Below are 22,941 nucleotides of genomic sequence, written 5' to 3'. Positions count from 1 at the left end.
AAATCAAGAGTTAGACATTCAACTGACTGAGCCACCCAGGTACTCCGGTTTGCATTTTTTTTTTTTTTAATAGAAATTACCAACAAGGTCCTGACCTAATAATCAAAAATTAATAAAAATATCAAAATATAAAACCAAGAAAACAAGCTAAATCACACACATTTTGACCAAATACTGGAATATTTCCCAAAGAAAAAGTAAACAACTACATTCCATGTTTCAGAAAAGATATTAAGGATTCATGCATTTACAAACCTATCTAGTATGAATTCAAGAGTTTGATCCATTTTCCAAAGAAACCAACCCTCTTAAAATGCTCCTTTTCACATCTGTTTAATGAATTAAACATCCTTATTTCTTAAGCAGTTGGTGTCTTACTATAGAATGGTGTAGCAAATCCAGATCCAAAGTACACAGTCATAATTATTAACCCCCACTCATTTTCCACTGAAAATGGCAAATTCTTCCCTAGGACCTCCTCACAGTGGCTCCTATGGAACACCCAGTTTGTAAACCTCTGGATGCTCTGTCCCAACATAGAGCTATTCGAAGTTCTGTGAAAGGCGCAGAGACCCAAGACAGTAGAAAATCCTATTCTCCTTCAAGTGACATACCTCATTTTGTCTTTGGAATGTCCATATCTGTGTGGAGTCTACATACGAAATTTTGATTTTCTACTGTTAATCTGTCTTACACCAATATGATTTAGTCCAGCTAGAAGGATCTTAAAGGGCAGAAGAAATTCTTTCTCTCCTACAAGAGTCATGGAAAACTACCCTCATAAGTCAATCTAAAGCTTTTAATCAATAACCTCGATAAGAAATTATTTTTCTAACACTTCAGAGTCTCAAAATACATTACATTATTCCATAAAACAGTGAATTCCTTGTCAGATTTCTATTGCATAATTAGCAATTAGGATATAGTGGAGGAATTTCCACAAAACAAGTTTATTTGGTTAATGACTAATGATCTACAGAATTATAGCTGAGCTTCTATACTTTCCAGTTTCACTACTATAGAGCATTTGCATCACATACCTTCATTTTTCTATTTTACAAAACACTAAAGAAGTTGGTTAGAAAGCATATGCGTTTTGTCAAATAATTTTAGTAATTTTATGTTGGTGGACCATGGAGACATCAAGATCAGGCCACCCACCCAGGGACAGATTAAGTCTATAAACAATAAACAAGATCAGCCTTGTAGTGGTACCCCAGGAGGTTCTTTAAATTTGTATCTCAGGAAACTAGAGAGACCTGAATACAATAGAAGGAAAGCAGATTTGGAAGAGGCTTATGATTTTTAAGGCAGGAATACAACTGTACCCCATTTGGAGAAAAAAAAATGAATAAAAGGAGGACAGTCAGCCTCAAGAATAGGGCAGGAGGGTGAAGAGCCTAAAGTTGACTTTATCCAATCCCATAAAAGACCTACTTTTTGGTTCTCATAGTAATCTGTAATGATGGATGGTTCAACAGGTCTAGAATAGCTTTGTTGAAATATGCCTCAAGGCTGTCTTTTCACTCCACTCACGAGGCACCTCTAGTTAGGTCCACTTTTCAGGGAAGCTGGTAAATGTATTCCTCTCCATCATGAGAAAAGCATATCCCCATTTTAATGTTCCTTATGTTTTATATACTTTAGTGTCATACAATTTTGATTAGCATGAGTCAGCCTTACCAAGTCTATGAAGTGCTGAATGTAATAGGGAGATAGATCATGGGCTATAGTAATAACACAGCATAATGGCACCTTGGATAGAGAGCCATGTAGCCCTCATCTGACCACACTGTTACTCCCCCCCCTTTTTTTTTTTTTTTTTTAAAGATTTTATTTGACAGAGAGAGAGAGGGAACACAAGCAGGGGGAGTGGGAGAGGGAACAGCAGACTTCCCACGGAGCAGGGAGCCCGATGCGGGGCTCGTTCCCAGGACCCCAGGATCACGACCTGAGCCAAAGGCAGATGCTTAACAACTGAGCCACCCAGGCACCCCTGTTACTCCCTTTTGAAGTTACATCATTCTGTACTGACTATATGTTTTAGCTACTTAGCTAAGGCAGAATATAAAGAGGTTTGATTTCTGGATATGACTAACCACCACTGACTATAATTATGAAACCTATAGGTTAGAAGGTAATTCAGAGTGTTACAGAGCACAGGAGATGATGTGGAAAGAAAATGTTCCAAGATCAAAGAAAAGGATTTTTAACAACTGGATTGTTTTGAACCTTGAAAGCAGGTAAAGAAGCAGGGTTCTTTCACAGGGATAGGACTGAGAATGAATAAGCTTAGTCTGAAGTTTGGCATTTGGAGAAAACCTATGCAATGATCTGTAGACCTGAAGTAAGACTACCTTCACGAAAGATTCAATGGAAAGTACTTCAGATGAAAACTCCGAAATGACAGATTCAAGAGAAGGCTGCTGACTCAGGTTCATGCATTTAACTAGGGAAGAGGACAATGAAATGGTATCTGCCCATGCACATTTTTAGAAATATTAAAAACTCTTGTCTTTTCTTCCAAAAGCATGGAAGGAGAAACTCTTCCGAGGGTGGCTTGAGTTAGAACTGTGAAATGCATCAACCGCACAATGGAACATTCAAAACTCAACGGACTCTTCCTCTCCTTAGCTGTGAAGGGCCCTTGAATCATTCTATCCAAATACCATGTGACCCAGGGTATCAGCAGTCCACAAGAAAGTGAACATGTCTCCTTGCATTTCTTTATACTTAATCAGTGTTTGGGAAGGACATAGCAGACTTTATAAATGGTACATCAAATGTTCTTGACCAGTGCACAAAGAGAATAGCATGATGGACTGCTCTGTGATTCCTGTCACTGTACATTCGACTCACAGCTGTGAAAAACCCACATTCAGAGCTCCCAGCCAATAATTGCCCCCCAACCTACCTAAATCATTTGCTCATACTCTAAAATATATTATCTATGTTGGCTCCTTTCATTCCTTAGATATCCACTCCAAGATGAGCCATGACCTGAGTAGTTATGTGCATATACACAAATATTCTTGATCTCATTAAGGAAACGTTTCATTTCAATAAAAGTTTTTGAAATCTGGATAGGAAAAGAATGAGGCAAGGAGAAAGAGCAAAGTAATGCCATTTGGCTTTCTGGTTGGTATATTTGGTAGGTAAACTAAAGTTCTTACTTGGCTGGTAACTTCACAGCAAGCATCCAGCTACTTCCTCAGGCTTAATTAAATCTGCAGGTGACCTTCAGAGAAAGGGATATGTGCTTGCCATCCAGAGATAAAGAAGGCACGGAAGATTTGTGACCAGTATCAGGTATTCCGGCAAGTCGGTGCTAGAGGCAGAAATTAAAAACTGTTCTATCAAGTTCTTTCTCCCAGCCACTAGATTTTAGCCTTCAGAGGATATAGCAGCTGACCAATGAGGATCAGGGATACTTTTCCTGCCCATGTATTTATATATGCCCCAGGTGACAATATAGATTTTTAAATATTTGACAAATAAGCACATTTTGTATGTTTCAAACACATTTAAGCATCTGGAAATACCTAGAAGCATGGCTTTGGATCATGAACTATGAAGTATTACAGGATCTGAGCTTTCTGTTAGCAGTCCTAGAATATAACAGAAGAATCAAGGATGACCCCAAAAGCATATTCAAATCAGGATGCATGAACTTTTCTTACAACTTTTGAAAACAGCCATTTGTAGGGCATCTGGGACCTAATTATTTAGGTAAACAAGGGTGACCATCCACTTAAAAAAATATCCATTCACTCAGTGGCTATACTTCATCACCTACTAACACCTTTTTCTAGCAGTTTAGATATTGCCTGGCTATGACAGAGCTGGATCTGAGAATCAGTGAAATAGTAAGAGTCTGTTTTCAATCCCACAAAGGAAACCAAGGCAAAGTTTAAAACACGTAATACAACCTACTGTGTGAAAAAAAGACTAATTCCCAGACAGAAGTAATGGGAAAGGGAAGCTAGGAATCTAATTTACAAAAAAACCCATTCACCTCTTTCTGAAAAGGCACCCACTGAGCAGTCATGGGCGTAGCTCTCCAGCCTACCAAAAAAAGGATTGGGCAACCTTCCTGTATCTGAAGGATCCTAACTGAAGCATAGTTTGGTAATGGCTTCAAAGACCATGAATGGTGGTCACATGGCTGTAGGTTCCCAACCAGGCCGCAGATTTTGGGATTCATGGACTTCATACCAAAGGTTTAGAATTCTGCTCAGTGATGGAGTGCACAGCTTGGTATGGTTCTTGTTGTCATTACCCACCAAAATAGCTAAACTTGTGTTAGATTCTGCCATCTTCAATTTAAGGAAATCTAGCATGTATCAGATGTTTAAAGCATGGAAATCATTGATTTAAGAGAACTCGATTTTAAGGTTTAAAAAAATCTTAAGGGGAAGCTCAGATACCTGTGGAAACACGTTTGTTCTTTTTGAATCATTTTGACAAATGAGAGGTTTATGGCAATTTGGTAAACCTAACACACATGGCTAGAGTTAAAATACATTCCTCCCTTAATTCAGAGTAGGCTACAAACCCTAAAATTCTTATTTTAGGCATTCTATAATTGGGTGTTTTTATATGGCATGGGAACCGAGGAGGGTCAAGAATTTTTCCTTAGCATAAAGACTCATTTCGCCCTGAATGCAGAAATGTTCTTTTCCTCATTTTCCTTAGGTAGATTTGCAATGGTGTTTTAACATCTGAAACTGCCCTCCATGAATTTGAATTTCTGCATCATTAAATGGGCAACAAGCTAGTGCTGGTGGATGAAAATATGAGCTGGAAGATAACACCACCATATGGAATGATGATCACATAATGAACCAGGAAACCCAAAAACCGAATGAGTCAGGCTGCTTAGAAACACAAAACAAGGTCATAGCACTCTTTTGAAATTACTATACTCACAAATGATAAAGAATATTACCTTTCAAACTTGATATTATCACCTCAGTAAGTCTTATAATGTCCCCAAATTGTTCCTAAGGATGTAGGCAGTTCAAGCTTCAGAGAAAACTACAGAATATTTTAACCCTTTTCAATAAAACATTAGGCTATATTTTTACTATATTACTTTTCCACCCACAGTGGAAAGATACACTTTAAAAAACTGTATAATTGACATACAATATCCTATTAGTTTTAGGTGACAATATTTTTAAATATTTGTGGGTTTTTTTGAGAGCTCATGCATGTGTACATGGATGGGGAAGGGGCAGAGGGAGAAGAGAAAATCTTAAGCAGGCTCCACACCCAGCGTGGAGCCCAACAGGGGACTTGATCTCACAACCCTGAGATCATGACCTGAGCCTAAATCAAGAGTCAGCAGCTTAACCAACTGAGCCACCCAGGCGCCCCTATGTGACAATATTTTTAAGTTAAAAGCTCAATGTTGTGAAAGTCATGGCTGGGGTTTATATAACCAGATTGTTATTTATTCTAATAGAATGAGGATATTGAAAGTAAAAATGTTGTCTCCTACTTCATTTTTACTCAGATTTTGATACTTTATGGCTTGATGAACTGCTCTAGGATTATGGCTTGAATTATAAGAAGTGGTCAGATACACTTCAATACATATATACATAATATATTGTAGTAATAACCAACATGTTAAACTAGCAGTAATGATTTAGATTGTTCAGTTTCTAAACAACTCCCAGGGAACAATGGGTTTTAAAGAGCCTTTGAAGACATGTTCATCATTCTGTGACCAGAAGGTCTTGAATAAAACCCTTAGAGTATATAGACAGTCCAGCATAGTTAGAAGCAGTAAGCTATGTGGCGCATGGGATTTCTACATAAAATATCTAAATTAATCCTCATTAAAAGCTTGTGACTTGTGTAAAATGTAAATAACAAAACCTAAGTTTAAAGGATTTGCCATAGATCACATAGCTAGTACAGGAACAAAGCCAGCCTGGAAGAATAGTAAGACTCAAGTAGCATTTACTGTGTACCAAGCATTGCTCTGAGAACTTGACGGATTCATTTAATCTTCAGGAGGGTAGACAGAGGCCCAAAGTCACAGGATTAGTTGCTGGAAGTATGGCTTCAGAGTCTGTGCTCCCAACCACCCCCCTGTCCTATTAGCTCCAGGAGTTTCTGGATGAATAAAACACTGAGGCCCAGTATTTTGGGATTCTGGTCTAGTGTTGGATAGTATAAATAGCCAAATTCAAATAGAGCAGCAATAGTTAAACTTTGAATTTCCAAATGTTCTGCAAGTAAAAAAATCTTAAGATGCTAAAATTCTTATTTCTAGGTCATTCTCTTGACTTTATCTTTAAAAACATAGCTGTCTTGCTTCAAGTCACCTAAAGATATTGCCATTTCTGAAATTCTTTTATCTCCAAGAAACTCCTAAAGATTATAATGCATTAGGATATTCCATTACCATATAGAAGTTTGGTCAAAATCAACGAGAGGAGAAAATGGTCAGAAGATCGGCTTGATGTAAAATACTCTACAACTGCTTCTGATGATTCTGCTGTAAGGACAGGAATACACATGTAATAAGAACTAGATAATTAGCTATTAAGTTGTTCCAAAAAAAATGCTTTAAAGATTTCATGCACTTTTCTTGCATATTCACACCTTAGATTTTCTGTCGAAGTTATCAGATGGGCTTTTAATGCACTTGAGCATATTCTTTACCAATAGCTCTAGGAAAGACTAATGGCTAATTCTTACAAAAATGGGAATTGGTACTTAGGCACTGTAGGTGTAAAATGTATAGTTGTATTTATTGAGATGAACAGGTAAGACAGGAGTATTAGGCATGATCCTTGTCTAGGGAGTTGGAATTTCAAATTCAACATGGCACTAAGTCACATGGGATAGTTTACAAGATGTGTTTTTAGGGAAAAGCTGAATTTAAAAAGGCAATAACCAATTAACTTCGTTAGAGAGAATGTCCGTAACAATTTATAAAAATGGTTTTTAAAATAGCATTGTGTCGGGCGCCTGGGTGGCTCAGATGGTTAAGCGTCTACCTTCGGCTCAGGTCATGATCCCAGGGTCCTGGGATCGAGTCCCGCATCGGGCTCTCTGCTCCTTGGGAGCCTGCTTCTCCCTCTGCCTCTCTCTCTGTCTGTCTCTCATGAATAAATAAATAAAATCTTTAAAAAAAAATAAAAAAAAATAAAATAGCATTGTGTCATTGAAGAAAAGGATTTTAAGAAAATCTCAATGATAATCATTGAGCTATGTGATTGAAAGGCCCCATGTGAGTCTTCTCCACTCTTCTCATTCACAGAAAGTTTAGAAAATGCTATGTTCCTTGAGTATGTTTTAAAAGTAATGGAATAGCAGCCATAGCTTATTGCCATTTTGAGCCTGACAGATCAAGAGTCACAAAGCATGTGCTCAAAAACTGGTTCATCTTGGGGCACCTGGGTGGCTCATTCAGCGTCTGCCTTCGGCTCACATCATGATCCCAGGGTCCTGGGATTGAGCCCCGCTTCAGGCTCCCTGCTCGGCTGGAAGCCTGCTTCTCCCTCTCCCACTCCCCCTGCTTGTGTTCCCTCTCTCGCTGTCTCTGTCAAATAAAATCTTTAATAAAAAAAGGGGGTTCTTCTGAAAATCAGAAAAGATTAGACAAAGTGTAGACATCTAAACAATGAGATCTGAAAACTACAAAGTTTAACCTAACTTTACACTGCCATGCAGGGGACTATTCAGAGGGCATGGACTTTTCAATTCAGCCATTTTATCAATTATAAGGTTTGTACTAGAATATGAACATTATAATTCTTACTGGGGCTCTTACGGAAAAGCATTTTTCAAATTATTACTTTAAAATGCTTCAGAGTGAGCCAGCCAAATTTGACACAGAAAAAAAAAAAAATTGGGAGGGTAAGGATACTTCTACCATGTGATTGTCTAAATGTCCAATATGAACCCCAATACACCAATAGGCATTATGTGTGAATCACATCCCCCTAAAAACATGTTTAAGTTCCAACCCCCTCCCCCCGCATCTCAGAACGTGACCCAATTTGAAAATAGGGTCATTGCTGATGTAAATGATTAAGATGCAGTCATACTGGAATAGAGTGGGTCCCTAATCCAGTCTGAGTGGTGTCCCCATGAGCTGGACATATACAGACATAAGGAAAATGCCATGTAACAAGACAGATTGGAGTTCTGTAGCTGCCAGTCAAGGAATGCCAAAGATTGGCAGCAAACCATCAGGAGCCAGGAAGAGGGATGAAAGGATTCCCTGCCAATACCTTGATTTTGGACTTGTAGCTTCCAGAACTGTGAAACAGTTTGTTTTTAAGCCACCCAACTTGTGGTATTTTACTATGGGAGCCCTAGAAAAAGAATACAAGCACCATATAAATTGTATACCTCTCCCTTCCTAGATTCCTTTGTTTTATGCAGAAGGCATGGTGGAAAGAGTTTGATCAACCCGAGTTTGAATCCTAATGCACTATTTCCTAGCTGTCTTTAGGCAATTCATTTAACCTGAGCTGCAGGTTACTCCTGTTGAAAATGAGAATCCTCTTCCCAGAAGTTCCTAAGATTAAATGTTATGATCTGAAGTACCTGGCACATAGTAGGCACTGATTAGATGTCAACTCCAGTCTCTCCCTCCTCCATATAAAGTTGTAATAAAGATTAAATGAGAACTTGCCCTGAGTCTCTGAACAAGGGAAGCTTTAAACTGGAGTGAGCAAAAATCACATCTTCCAGAGATGATGGATTAGGACCACCCTGGGCTCACCTCTTGCCACGTGTCCACCTAGAGAATGCATAAATAACCTAGAAAGCAACCCAAAAACTGACAGAACAGACTCCACAGCCCGACATAGACAAGAGGCCACAGCGAAGCAGATCCACCCCCTCAGATCGCTCTTGGCAAGATCCCATCAAAGTGGTGCCACAAGCCTGGCAGTGTGCGCTCAGCCCAGACAAGGGTCAGCATCACTCCAAAGTGAGCCCTGCTCCAGGGAGAGAAGATAACCACACACCAGTCTGACTGTGACCCCAGCAGTGGGCTGGGGGCAGGCAGCTGGTCTGACTGCAGGCCCCACCCACCAACAAAAGCTTCTCAGGGGACAATACAGAAAGTGCCTGCAGTTTGGTGCTACTTCATCTCTGGCAAACACCTGCTCTGACTCAACTCAAGCCCAAGGCAGTCCTGGACCAGCCCACTAACACCACAGCCACCAGACTGGCCACAACAGGCAGAGAGCCATTGCAGGCTGGCCTGAAGGCAAACAGCTCCACCACAACCTTATAGCAACACATATAGGAGATACCCCTGAAGCACAATTTTCTGGTGAAAAGGAGACCTTGCACTGTGGGGTACTACAGGACCTCTTCTTCATAAAGCCACTACTTTCAAGTGCAGGAGATGTAGCAGACTTTCCTGACACATAGAAACAGACACAATAGACCAAATGAGGAGACAGGAATATGTCCCAAATTAGAGAGCAGAACAAAATCAGAGCAAGAGACCTAAGCAAAATGAAGATAATATGTCTGATAGTGAACTTGAAGTAATGCTCATGAAGATACTCACTAGAATTGAGAAAGGAGTGCAGGACCTCCATCAGACCCTCCAAGAGATAGGAGATGTAAAAAAGAACCAATTAGAGATCTTGGGCTCACTAAATGGAAATAAAAATTGACCACCTGGAATAAATAGCAAACAAGAGGAAGTAGAAGAACAGATCAGCCACCTGGAAGAGAATAATGGAAAGTAATCTAGCTGAGAGGATGAGAGGGGAAAAAGATATGCAAAATGAGAATAGACCCAGGGAACTCAGTGACACAGTCAAGCATAAGTCACATGATAGGGATCCCAGAAGGAGAAGAGCAAGAAAAGGAGACAGAAGATTTTTCTGAAGAAATAATAGCTGAGAACTTCCTGAATCTGGGGAAGGAAAGAAATCCAGATTCAGGAGGCACAGAGAGCCCCCAACAAAACCAACCCAAAGAGGTCTGCACCAAGACAAAGTAAATAAGATGGTCAAAAGTAGTGATAAAGAGAATCTTAAAAGCAGTAAGAGAAAGGAAAGCAGTTACATACAAGGGAAACACCATACAGCTATCAGTGAGTTTTTCAGCAGAAACTTTGCAGGCCAGAAGAGAGCTGCATGATAAATTCCAAGTGCTAAAAGGAAAAAAATCTACAGCCAAGAATACTCTATCCAGCAAGGCTTTCATTTAGAATAGAAGGAGATAGAGCTTCCCCAGAAAAAAAAAGTTAGAAGTAAAACCAGCCACATCCTTGTCACAATGCCATCGACCTGTGGGTTCCAAATTCAGTCCAGCTGCCCTCCTGCCCAAGTGAGCATGCACGGCCTGCCACCTGCTTAATGCCAAGTCAACACGCCTTCACCTCAGATTGACAAGGGCTCAAACTGACATTCTTCTCAAATTCCAGCTCCTGTACCCAAATTTATGCACAAAAGTGGGCATAATTATAAGAGGCAACCCAAACAGCAACACTAATTCTGTGGAATATATAATGGATAAAAGGAGTATGCTAGACTGAGAACATCTCCAACAAGCACAAAGAATACATACAGCAGGATTCTGGTTAGTAAAAGAAACCTGGGAAAAGTAAAACAAGATGAAATCAGAGGGAGACAAACCATAAGAGACTCTTAAGCATAGGAAACAAACTTAGGGTTGCTGGAGGGGAGGGGGTGTGGGGATGGGGTAACTGGGTGATGGGCATTAAGGGGGGGGCACTTGATGTAATAAGCCCTGGGTGTTATATACAACTGATGAATCACTGAACTCTACCTCTGAAACTAACATACTCTATGTTAATTGAATTTAAATAAAAAAAGGAAACCAAAAATTTACATCTTACTAGAAAGAAAGCTAGAGATAAAGGACAAAACTCATTGGCTATACTTGCTGTTTCAATGAAGAGAAAGCTAGGGACTGGGATTAGCCAGTAATTATTGCTGAGCAAGATCAATACGGAGTTCAGAGGAAAACCAGGATCCAGCCCTAGAGAGAAGAGTCACAGTCCCAAAAGCACCACCAGGAAACTTACATCCATGGAATACTGCTCAGCAACAAACAGGAATTAGCTGTTAATACATGCAGCCACTACAGACAATATGGACATCCTCAAAAAATTAAATAGAACTACAATATGACCCAGCACTTCTGGGTATTTACCCAAAGAAACACTAATATAAAAAGATAGCTTGTGTACCTCCATGTCATCACATTATTTACAATTGCCAAGACATGGAAACAACCTAGGTGTTCACTGATGAATGGATCAAGAAAATACAACAGAGTATCAGTCATGAAAGAGGAAATCCTGTCATTTGTGACAACATGGATGGACCTGGAGGGAATTATGCTAAGTTAAATAAGACAAGGAAAAAAAACACCGTATGAGCTCACTTCCATGTGGATTCTGGAAACACCATCACAACAAAAGATCATAGGTAAAAGATTGATGGTTGCCAGAGGCAGGGAGTGGGGAGGGTGGTCAAAAGGTACAAGCTTTCAGCTATAAAAGGAGTCCTGGGGATAAAATATACAATATGACTATAATAATGCTGTATGGTATATTTGAAAGTTGCTAAAAACAAATCTTCAATTCTCATAAGAAAAAAATAACATGTATAATTGTGGTGACAGATGTTAGTAGACCTACTGTGGTGATCATATTGATATATACATATATCAAGTCATTATGCTGTATACCTGAAACTAATATTTTATGTCCATTATATCTCAAAAAAATGATATCTACCACTTGGACGATTCTTCAAGGCATTATGCCAAGTGAAAAATGCTAACCTCAAAATGTTACATACCATATGATTGCACTTGGATCACAGTCTTGGAAAGAACACTAGTGACGGATGAGAGATCAGGGGGATACAAAGGGTTAAGGGAGGGGTGTAGTTACAAAGGGATGGCACAGGGAGGGCTTTGGGTTTTTTTGGTGGGAGTTGGGGGGGGGTTTCATTTTGTTTTTAAGTGGTAGAACTAAGTGGTGGTTATATGAATATATACATGTATGAAAATTCATAGAACTGCACATCAGAAAGGACAACTTCACTATGTTCATTTTAAAACTAAAATTTTTAAAAACTTAAAGCACCACCAGGACTTGAAGGGACCCTAGAAGGCACAAAGGCTGATTGTACTCTGGGATCTTAGCTTCAGCCATCTGTAAGAGGAGAGGGAAAAAGATGGTCTCCAAGTAAGAAAAAGGCAAGACTAGCTTTTTGGGAAGAGAGAAGAGGTGAAGAAAAATCCAGGGATGTGAGCAAATGCTCCTGCAACCTAAGGAGGCAGTCATCAGGAGCCCAGGCCTTGGTTTTCCCTACTTGGGTTCTTTACAGAAGGAAGCACACTCCTCCTCCTGCACAAAGGAAGAGGGACTCTGTGCCAAGTCACTCCCTTCCCTGGTCCTCTCCGCTAACTTAGCCAAAGAAGAAAGCTAAGCCATCAAATATACCACTAGCTGCACACCCCAAAATACGTCTCCCGGGATTTTAAGAATTCTTTTCTCTGTTGTTATCCTGAGTAGAAAGATGACCCAAGAACAGCCAATTCCAAGAACATACTTGGATTTCTGCCTGCCAGTGATGTTGTCAATGACTGGCTTTGGGATGTGGTTTCTAGGTCTTTGTAGAGGCTTAGGAGTCCACACAAGAGGGGAATCCTTCACACACCATGGACCACCTGGAGGTGGATCTTACCTGCCCTCCTGAGGAGAGAATTCAACAAGGTAGAGGCCCCTAGAGAGCAGGGCGTGAGGGATGCCTCATACTGGGCAGAGAACAGCAACAGCCAGGAAAGGCCCAGCCCCATCAGCCATAGGGAACTGTCCCTGCAGCCTCCCCAGAGGGCAAAAACAGGGAGTGACTGAGCAGACCACTCTGCTTGCTGCTGCGGGTGGGAATCTCTGGGGCTATGGATCAACCCTGAACATGGTGGGGGGGGGGGGAGGTGTGGAATAGGTTTCAAATTAGATTGGTCCAGATTTTCATAAAATTAATAGACTGCCATTCCCAGATACCAAAGGACAAAAGACCCAGTGAACAGAACACAGTTTAAACCAATGATTGAATAAAAATAAAACCTTTTCGTGTTTGCACCCCACAAAGCACAGAACCACTTCACTGAACACAAAGGTATAGATCCAGAACAGAGCTACTGAATAATGCAGCAGCCAATCTCCAGTAATGAGGAGCAGTGCTCCTGCCGTCCAGCTGGGCACAGGTGAGTCAAGGTAACTGGTGGGAGATGGGGCAGACAGAGGCTCAGAGGAGAGACTGGGAAATGTGGCCATTATTCTGAATGTAATGAGCTGCTTCCATAGCTACTGAAGGCAGTGTAGTGACTTGACATTTTAAGAAGCCAAGTCTGACAATAGGCTATAGGAAAGACCCAAAGGAAGCACTGCTAGGGAAGAGCACGAGGCAGGAAGGCTGAATCCAATTTGAGTCACCTAGTCCTTTGCTTCTCCCCCAGTCGCTCTATGGAGAGATTCCAAGGACAAAAATGGAATCCAGAAGGAAAATGAATGGGTTTGCCTCAGTAGGGATGATGAGCAGGTGGGAGGCATAGAGAATTTTCAATAATTTGACTCTTACTTTAATTCCTCTGATTAGTAGAGCAGTCAGAATTGCTTGGGAGAATTACTAGAGTTCCTCCTGCTTGGGAGGCAAACATCCCCCTGAAAAGCAAAATAGATTCAACTAAGGAAAAGCTGCACCAGGTGACTTAAGCTATATATTCTCTAGGCCATGGGAGGATGAGAGAAAAATGGCCTCTGAAACTCAAATAAGGCCCAGCTCCCTTCACTGGAACAGAGCTGCCAGTGTTGTGAAATTCAAAGCCTGAGTAGTATTAAGAAAGACACCTTGTCTGGGATACCCCCTCCACATGAGCAAATGTTTCTAGAACATAATATGGTGATGGGCCAGCGCATGAAAGCATAGGGATGAGGTGCTGCCTGTATGTAATTCTTGGACAAACAACTATGATTACAGAGAAACTAAATGGAAAATTTGGTGATGAATATCAGGATGAGGGTGGAAGAGAGATGCTAGGGTAAATTGGCAGGGCAGCATTAAAAAAAAAAAGTTACAGGTTTTGAGAAGAAATGCATGGGGAGATGGCCATTAACAGAAAGAGAGGAGAAGAGAGATTGATCTTGAACATGCTGGAACAAGAGTGCCTGCAGTACATTCACTAATCACAAACTAAAGAGGCTGGAGCCCAAGAGAGGGAGGGCACCTCCTCCTCTCCATCCATCCCCTTACAAGCCCCAAGGCTTGGGGGGGGGTGCGGGGGAGAGGGGGCACGGGTCTGTGTTCCTGTGCCAAAAAGAGGAATGGAGCTCCAGCTTTCGCACAAGAAAGAGGATAGATCTGACTCCCCAAGGCCTGGCAAGGTCTCCGTGAGCTAGAGCGAAGACCCAGCATTAAGTAAATACTGAACTAATAGCTAAGGACTACAATCGCAGACACTGAAGTTTGTGACAAGCAGTAATGAAAATGTCAGATGCCACATGGCTGAGGAACTTGGTGCATAAGAAACACATGTTATTTAACAATCTGCCACTGAGTGAACAAAAACCAGCTGAAATCAAGCTAGAGGCAGCCAAGAACACACTGAGGAAGTCATTACGGAGCAAGACCAAGATTAGCTCTGGAGCAGGAGAGCTGCAATTCTGATTTTGCCAGAAAGCCAGAGCAGGGCACGGATGGAGTGTGCTGGAAACCGGTGGGGGTGGGGGGTGGGGGGCAGTGACAAGTACATTTAGGCTAATTAGTAGATTGAATAACAAGGCAAAACACAAAGAGGGAATCACCCCTCCTCTAGAAGGCATTGGTCTCTGGGCTCATCTTTGTGATAGTTTTAATTGGTCAGCTAGATTCTGTAGATCTTCCATAAATATGGACAATAACCTCCTAAAACAGCAGTTTCCCAAGTGCCCTTAAGAGTGTGTTTCGGCATCTCTTCAATGAAAATATGCCAACTGCAACAGGGATGAAGCCAAACACTCCAAACATTAAGTAGACATGCCAAGCACCTGAAGCCACATGCCCATTGCATAGGAAAAGCAGGTTCAAGCAGCTGTACAGATTTAAAGTAGGAAATCACATGTGCACACAAGGAGAAAACGGGCTAATTCAGCAGAAAACCACATACAAAACTGTACGCCAATTACAAACTGTTGTGATAAATTTCAAGTTTAATGACCAGTTAACCTCCATTTTCTCGCCTACAAAATGGGGGTAATAACCCCTCGCTTATAGGACTGTTGTAAGAATTTCATGAGAATAAAATTTTGACAAGACTAATTGAATATATTGAATTTAATATTAAAGAGAGAAGGGTGAGGATTTTCAACTGCAACTGGCTGTATAACCTGAACGATTTAATAGCCCCAGGCTTCACTTTTCTCACCTAAAAATGGATCCGAGAAGAGGGACTTGTTTTCAGGTCTATTTAGGATTAAGTTAGGTAACAGGAGTAACATGCTTATAATAGTTCCAGGCACACAGTACATGCTTACTAAATGTGTCATTTTAATCAGAAGTAACTGGAAGAACTGCCTTACCTATGTTACCAACAGTCTCCAGGGAACAAAAAATAAAAATTGTGATTGGTTATTTTAGGAGTTATGTACAATTGTGAAATTAACAAATTTGAACGTAAACATCAAGCCATCTGACCACCTACATGAGTCTTTTCTGTGACTGAATACGGGGGGTGGGGGGTGCAGTTTGAGTGCCTGCTCCAAGCATGTACTATTGTGAAAGCTGAGATTTAACCAGGGCTCCTGTCCAGGCAGCATGCCCAGATACAGACATACTGGTTAAGATGTTGAGGGGATTTTACCAGCTGATTCATAAGAACTCCATTCAGCTCCCTAGTGACCCCCTTTCCTTGAGCCCCCAGGAATGACTCATTATCCAGCAGAAAGGTTTGCCCGTAGTTAAAGAATTTTTCAAAGCAAGGTACAATCCTGACTTTCATACAGCTAGAATACTAACAACGTCAAAGATTTAACTCATGAATGAGGGACCTGAACAAGTGGTCCCAAACCCCTTAAAGCAGACTCAAAAGACCAATAAGGACAGATCTGCAAGCCCATCAGCGATGTTGAAACATCTGCTTAAGGGATGCAAAACTGGCTTCTTCTGTGATGGAGGGAATCAACTGAATCTGCCAGATACAAAACTACCTCCATGTATATAGACAACAATTATTTGCACTAGAACAAGTTAACTTCTATGGACTTTATATTAAGTAACTGCCATATTTAGTAAATAACTCAAAACCAATAAAAGAATAAACCCCACAGAATCATAATTTTGAACAGTCTAAATAATGCATAGTTTTCCACTGAAAATCCCTGGTAATCTTCTAGGCCCAATTAAGTTTTCATGATTTTTTTGTACAGTCTTCCTCCCTTGATCAAGAATAATCCTGAAGAAAAAAAGCATCCTTGTAAGACTGGTCTCATTTCATTTGGCCTCATTCGCATATGTGCAGGAGGTTTTCTCAAGTTTGCTTTGGAAATCTAGAGCTCTATAGTATTCAACAGTCAAAACAAGCTGGTGGAAAGTTGTTTTGTTTTTAAGGTTTAAAGTGTCTACACAAACATGAGTAGGGGGAGAGGCAGAGGGAGAGAGAATTCTCAAGCAGACTCTGCCGAGCAGGGAGCAAAATGCGGGGCTTGATCCCAGGACCCCAAGATCATGACCTGAGCCAAAAAATCAAGAGTACGATGCTCAACCAACTGAACCACCCAGGCATGCCCTTGGTGGGAAGTTTTCATTTTCATAAGTCAGGTTGGACTTAACATTTCAAGGATTTACTATGCCAAGGCTAGAATCCAAGTCCAAAAAACTCATCAAGTTTAGCCTGCAGTACCTATGTGGGTAACTCCGTCTCAAGGCCCCTGGCTTCCCAGGTGGTGGTTGGTCTTCCCCACCACCTGTAAAGACTGGGCCCACTTACGCTAGCTTCCAGGCCAATGTTCCCTGAGCTTTCATAGGCATCTACTCATAAGAAAGCCCTAAATAAAATAAGTCCACTTTATATTCCTTAAAAGTGACATCATTCCTGATTAAATGAGAACAATTCTCAAGACATTCCAGGCTAGACTTTGGCTCTATGCCAATTTTTCCAATCATCTCCTAGTACTAAGTACATGTTCTGATTGAATATATTTAAATTATACTGTCCAACAGTAAAGAAATTTAGTAAGAGTTTCTCATTTCCAGTGGAGGTGAAAAGGAAGGGCTTAGTGAGAATCAGACATCATTTGAAAGTGCTGTGTGTGTTCACCATGGCAGGGTCTGCTAACTTATTGGTTACAGATAGCCTAAGAATAAAAAACTTGCTTACATATCTAACATTAAAAAAACATCAATCTTCCAAACAAATATTCATAATAAATATGCCCTCATCAGTTCATTCAGTTCTATGTAATTAGGTCACATTCTGCTAAATCTTGAGTTAGCAGACTCAGGAAGCTGTCTGCTTCTTGACTAAAGAAAGCTTGAAAATCCTGACTCAGCCCACTGGCAAGCAACACCATCTGCACACAAGACTCTACTCTTAGAAGATTCAATAGTTTGAAGTATCTGGAACACCAAGACAGCTTTGTTTGTGAGAATCAGTCAACCAAAATCCGTAGAAGAGGTAACACAGGTGAGGTTTTCTTAATTTTCAGATCTGAGGAGAGCTCAGAATAAAGCTACTGACAAGGAAATGAGATTGTGTGCCACAGAAAGCCCTTTCAAACAATGTTTAGGCAAAATGTCTGAGGGTAATGAGTCTATTTTCAAATGTTACACCTGATTTATAAATACATGAATTTTTATAGAGGAAATCTTGTTATAATGTACAGTAATCCTGAGATTATATAAAGAATGTCAAGTAAAGAAATGCAGTAACTCTAGAGTAGGGCTTAGGCATCTGTGTTTTTATAGAATTATGGGTAAGTCTGATGTGCATCTCCAATTTAGAATCACTGGCCTAGAAGATGCTAGATTCAAACTAAAGCAGATTATCAAAAAGACAAAAGAGAATAAGCATTGGAGAAGTGGAGATAAGGGAACCCTTGTGCACGGTTGGTGGCAATGCCAATTGGTGTGACCACTATGGAAAATATGGAGGTTCCTCAAAAAATTAAAACTAGGAGGACCATATAATCCCAGCAGTTCCACTTCTGGGTATGTATCCAAAGGAAATGAAATCATGATCTCAGAAATCTGCACCCCTGTGTTCATTACAGTATTATTCACAACAGCCAAGGCATAGAAACAACAGATGTGTTCATCAGTGGATGAATGCACACAAATGTTCATCCATAAAAAAAGGAAATCCTTCAATCTGTGACTACACGGAAGGACCCTGAGAGCATTACACTAAGTGAATAAGCTAGAGAAAGACAAATAATGTATGATCCCATTTATATGTGGGATCTTAAAAACCCCTGAACTCAGCATAGAATGGTGGTTGCCTAGGGTATGAGGAGGTAGGGAAAATAGGGAGGCATGGGTAAAGGGCACAAACTTCCAGTTATAAGGTTCCAGGGCTCTAATGTATAGCAGGAGGACTATAGTCAATACTATATTATATACTTTAAAGTTGCTAGGATTGTAAATCTTAAATGTTCTTACTATAAAAAAGTGATGTGAGGGATGGATGTTAATTTCATTGTGGTAATCATTGTATAATACAGAAATATCAAATCATCACATTGTATACCTAAATTCACAATGTATAGGTCAATTAGGTCTCTATAAACCTGGGGTGGGGAGGAGGGAAGCAAGTTTATTCCAAGCAAGCATTTAAATAACTGAAGTTGACTGGCAACACTGTTTTTGCCTAATATTATCAGGCAAACTACCACCAGAATTCTGATCAATAGGAACCTATTATGGACCATGAGGGCACTGGACAATCTCTAGGAACTTCCCATGAAAACATACAATTTCTGAAATATTTATGTTAATACATGTTATGTATTCGAATGTAACCTAGGGAAATCTGGAATGTCTTCTGATTTGGCAACTCATTATACAAACCTAATTATTTCTAGCATTACTTTATAGAAATAAATCATTGCAATTTTCTAGAGATCTTCTGGGAAATCTCAAATATAGCTTCAGGTATAAAAGAGACCCTGAAAGGTCTTTTTTCTATATTAAGAATTTGACTTAAGGCAAAAATAGTCAGGAAATTTGGACGTCTGATGAATGTAGGACCTTATACAGACACCTGAAAGTACTTGTTTCCTACTTAAAGTAACAATAAAGCATTTAAAAGTAAACATAAGGATACCACAACTAGAAAGAACCTTAGTTCCTTCATGAGAGGGGAAGCTTTGTTTTTCATTAGGCGTTTTTTCCTTAAATAATCCCACTGGAAAATCTCCACAACTATTTAAGGATAATTTTTAAAAGAAAAAAGGTAAAGGGACTGCTACAGACATAAGACACTTGTCAAAGATATTTAACAAATGAGGGAATCAGAAAAGGTGTTATAACCAGTTCAAAGGAGAATTCAAAGATCACATATAAGCTCATGAGCTATGTTAAAATTTATTCGCTTAAGAGGTACAACACTGGCTTCTCCAGTGGAGGCAGAGAAGGCAATTGAGCATCCAGACGGTATATTTCGCACGTCTACAATATTTGCTTTACTACAAGTTTTCTGCAATGTCCCTCTCTAGAGTTGCAGGACAGCTCAAAGATAATGAAAGATTCAAACTCCACAGAATCAGCTAGCCTCGAAGAATGTGCTCTATACAACATATGCTGTTTCACTGAAGACACCTACTAATCTTTTGGTCCATTCAGAAGTCTTAGTTTCTCCTTCACCCTGACACAGCAAGGGACACCTAGGGCCATATTTGATCAGTCGGCCAGTCTTGTTAGTAGTTACTATCACTTGGTCTGCATACAGAAACACTTAACAAAAGCGTTTCTGTCTTTGATAAGTTCTTAGTGCAATGGTAGAGACAGACCAAGAACAACAACAGAGATAAGCATAGACACTTGTAGGAGGCGGCCCCTAAACTGAACTTTAAGGAAAGTGAAAGCTCTCTGGATTGATAAGGAGTAGCAAAGAAATGGGCAGTGTGGACAAGAAGGGAACAAGAGACAAGGGGCTCTAGATAAATGGTGTGAGCCATACCTGGACGCAAACTAGACAATGGTGAGTTCATGGAACTGCAAGTTCATTCAGGCTTTGGGGGGTTGGGGGTGGGGGGGGAGAAGAGGTTTACCACCATCCTTGATTTGACACAGGAATAAACCCCTGGGTAGCAGTGGTACCCTCTGCTTTAGAGGATTTTAAGGAAAACACATAGTGAACATATAACAGGCAAAGTGTGAGTATTGTAAAAAAATAATTCTCACCCAATTCCAAAAAATGGCTTGCAGCCATTCTAAATATTGCCTATGAATTATTTATAATGCCTGATATAACATTCTGGGATAACATAAGCACACAATTGGGGGTTTGTTAAAATTTAATCCTAACTTAAAAGCTAAGCAGAGGGGACCAAGACCAGAATAGGCAAAGGATTTTCATCAACAGCATATTATTCAAATTAGACAAAACTCTCAAACTCAAAGATTACCGTTTCCCAGATAGGTAAATGCTTACATTGACAGACTTAGCTCTTGTGCTTGATTTTGCCATTTTCAACACAGGAGTAGATTTTCAGTCTTAGTGAGAAGATTTATTGGTCTAAGTGCCACTTTTTGGCACATAGGTCACCAGCCTATCCTAACTCTAAAATTACACCTGGAAACCTATTATAACCAGAGCTGCAAGATGGCTTCAACAGTGAAAAGTTCGAACGCCCCGGCAGAGAAGAGGTCATCATCGAATTTGAAATATTTAAAGTGGATACAAAACTGTTTCAGCAATGCAGACAGTTAAGTGTGTTGTTGTAGGCGATGGTGCTGTTGGTAAAACAGGTCTTCTGATATCCTACACAACAAACAAATTTCCATCTGAGTATGTACCGACTGTTTTTGACAACTATGCAGTCACAGTTATGATTGGTGGAGAGCCATATACTCTCGGACTTTTTGATACTGCAGGGCAAGAGGATTATGACAGATTACGACCGCTGAGTTATCCACAAACAGCTGTATTTCTAGTCTGTTTTTCGGTGGTCTCTCCATCCTCATTTGAAAATGTAAAGGAAAAGTGAGTGCCTGAAATAACTCACCATTGTCCAAAGACTCCTTTCTTGCTTGTTGGGACCCACAATTGATCTCCGAGATGACCCCTCTACGATTGAGAAACTTGCCAAGAACAAACAGAAGCCTATCACTCCAGAGACTGCTGAAAAGCTGGCCCGTGACCTGAAGGCCGTCAAGTATGTGGAGTGTTCTGCACTCACACAGAAAGGCCTAAAGAATGTATTTGACGAAGCAATACTGGCTGCCCTGGAGCCTCCCGAACCGAAGAAGAGCTGCAGGTGTGTGCTGCTATGAACATCTCTCCAGAGCCCTTTCCGCACAGCTGTTGTCAGCATCGTACTAAAAGCAAGATTAAATCAAACTAAAGATTAAAGATTAAAATTCGTTTTTGCAATAGACAAATGCCCTGCACCTACCCACATGCACTCGTGTGAGACAAGGCCCGTAGGTATGGTCCCCTTCCCCCTCTCATTACTAGTTAATTTGAGTAATTGTGTATTGTCAGAAAAGGGATTAGTACTAGTTTTTGTTTTGTTGTTTCAATTTTGTTTGTTTTTGTTTAAAAGCAAGGCATGCTTGTGATGACTCTGTAACAGACTAATTTGGGTTGTTGAAGCTGCTCCTGGGCTCCATCCACTCTGGAGAATGATCTGGGACATTTAGGTTTTGTTTTTGTTTTGTTTTGTTTTTGCGGGGGAGGGAGGTGGGGTGCGGGGAGTGTGTGTGGGGTTTGTTTTTATTTAGTCACGTTTTTTAAATTCATTAACCATTGGACAGCCCTTAAGGGGAGGAGGACGGATTGATTCCACATTCCACTTCCTAGATCTAGTTTAGAAAACTTGTTCCCCACCTGGTGCTCTTAGGAAGGAGTATAGTAAATGCCTCATTTAATAACATATTCCTTTTTGAAAGTTGCCTTTTCTCTCCACCCTTGAGTAGGCCCAGTATTTGATGAAACTCATGAAAGTGGGTGGAAACTGTCTTGCCCCTCCTCTTTTCTAGGATGCACTATATATGTGACTGTGGCTTTCAAGGAAATTTGTTTGCCATTTGATTTTTTTTTTTGAAGTTAATTTCTAACTTTTCACTGATAAATGAAGAAAAGTATTGCACCTTTTGAAATACACCAAATGGATTGAGTACGTAATTAAAAAACATTTTTTTTCCCTGTCAGTCATTGTCTTATATGCTTAGCATAGATGTCCAGCTTAATAGTGTATGATACGGTGTTCCTAGAACACAGCTAAAGACCTGGTAAATCGAGGAAATGTGAGGGGTGGCGCTAGGAGACAGAGGTCTATGGAATGATGCACATCCTCTTTCAAGTTGGGAGGATGGAGACCTGCTTCATGAAGAAGCTGGGGGTGGGGGTGGGGAAAACAACAAGGGGACCAGTCAGGGGAATCCCCTTATTTCTGTTTTACATATAAGGAACCCTAGAGTAGCTAGTTAAGGCTCTCTAGTTTAATTAAAAAAATCATGAAATCTTATGAAGACTCTTCATAAGTGTTAATAGGGATTTTATCCACTTATTTTGGTTGCAGTTTCCAATTTTTAAAAATGTTTAGGTAATCTCCACCTTCCCCAAATCCTAATTCTTGTAGATTCATTAGTGTTGAACCAATGCTTTCTCATGACTCAATTCTTTGTATATGCATTCTTTTCAGATGTATTAAACAAAAAACCCTTCACAAGCCAAAAAAAAAACAGTGAAAAGTTCTTCATAAAAACG

General features: G+C 40.2%; 2 pseudogenes; one reads left to right on the top strand and one right to left on the bottom strand.

Moving 5' to 3' along the window:
* Nucleotides 1–351: 351 nt before the first annotated feature.
* Nucleotides 352–538, bottom strand: LOC102725908 (cytochrome c oxidase subunit 7C, mitochondrial pseudogene; annotated as a pseudogene).
* A 20,373-nt stretch (nt 539–20,911) lies between these two features.
* On the top strand, nt 20,912–21,905 carry LOC102725605 (cell division control protein 42 homolog pseudogene; annotated as a pseudogene).
* The last annotated feature ends 1,036 nt before the right edge of the window (nt 21,906–22,941 follow it).

The sequence above is a fragment of the Leptonychotes weddellii genome, chromosome 13 (genome assembly GCF_054177405.1).
Source record: "Leptonychotes weddellii isolate Sample4059 chromosome 13, ASM5417740v2, whole genome shotgun sequence".
NCBI classification, from domain to species: Eukaryota; Metazoa; Chordata; class Mammalia; order Carnivora; family Phocidae; genus Leptonychotes; species Leptonychotes weddellii.
The sequence above is the reverse complement of the archived record's forward strand: the minus strand, read 5'-3'. Positions and strand labels throughout refer to the sequence as shown.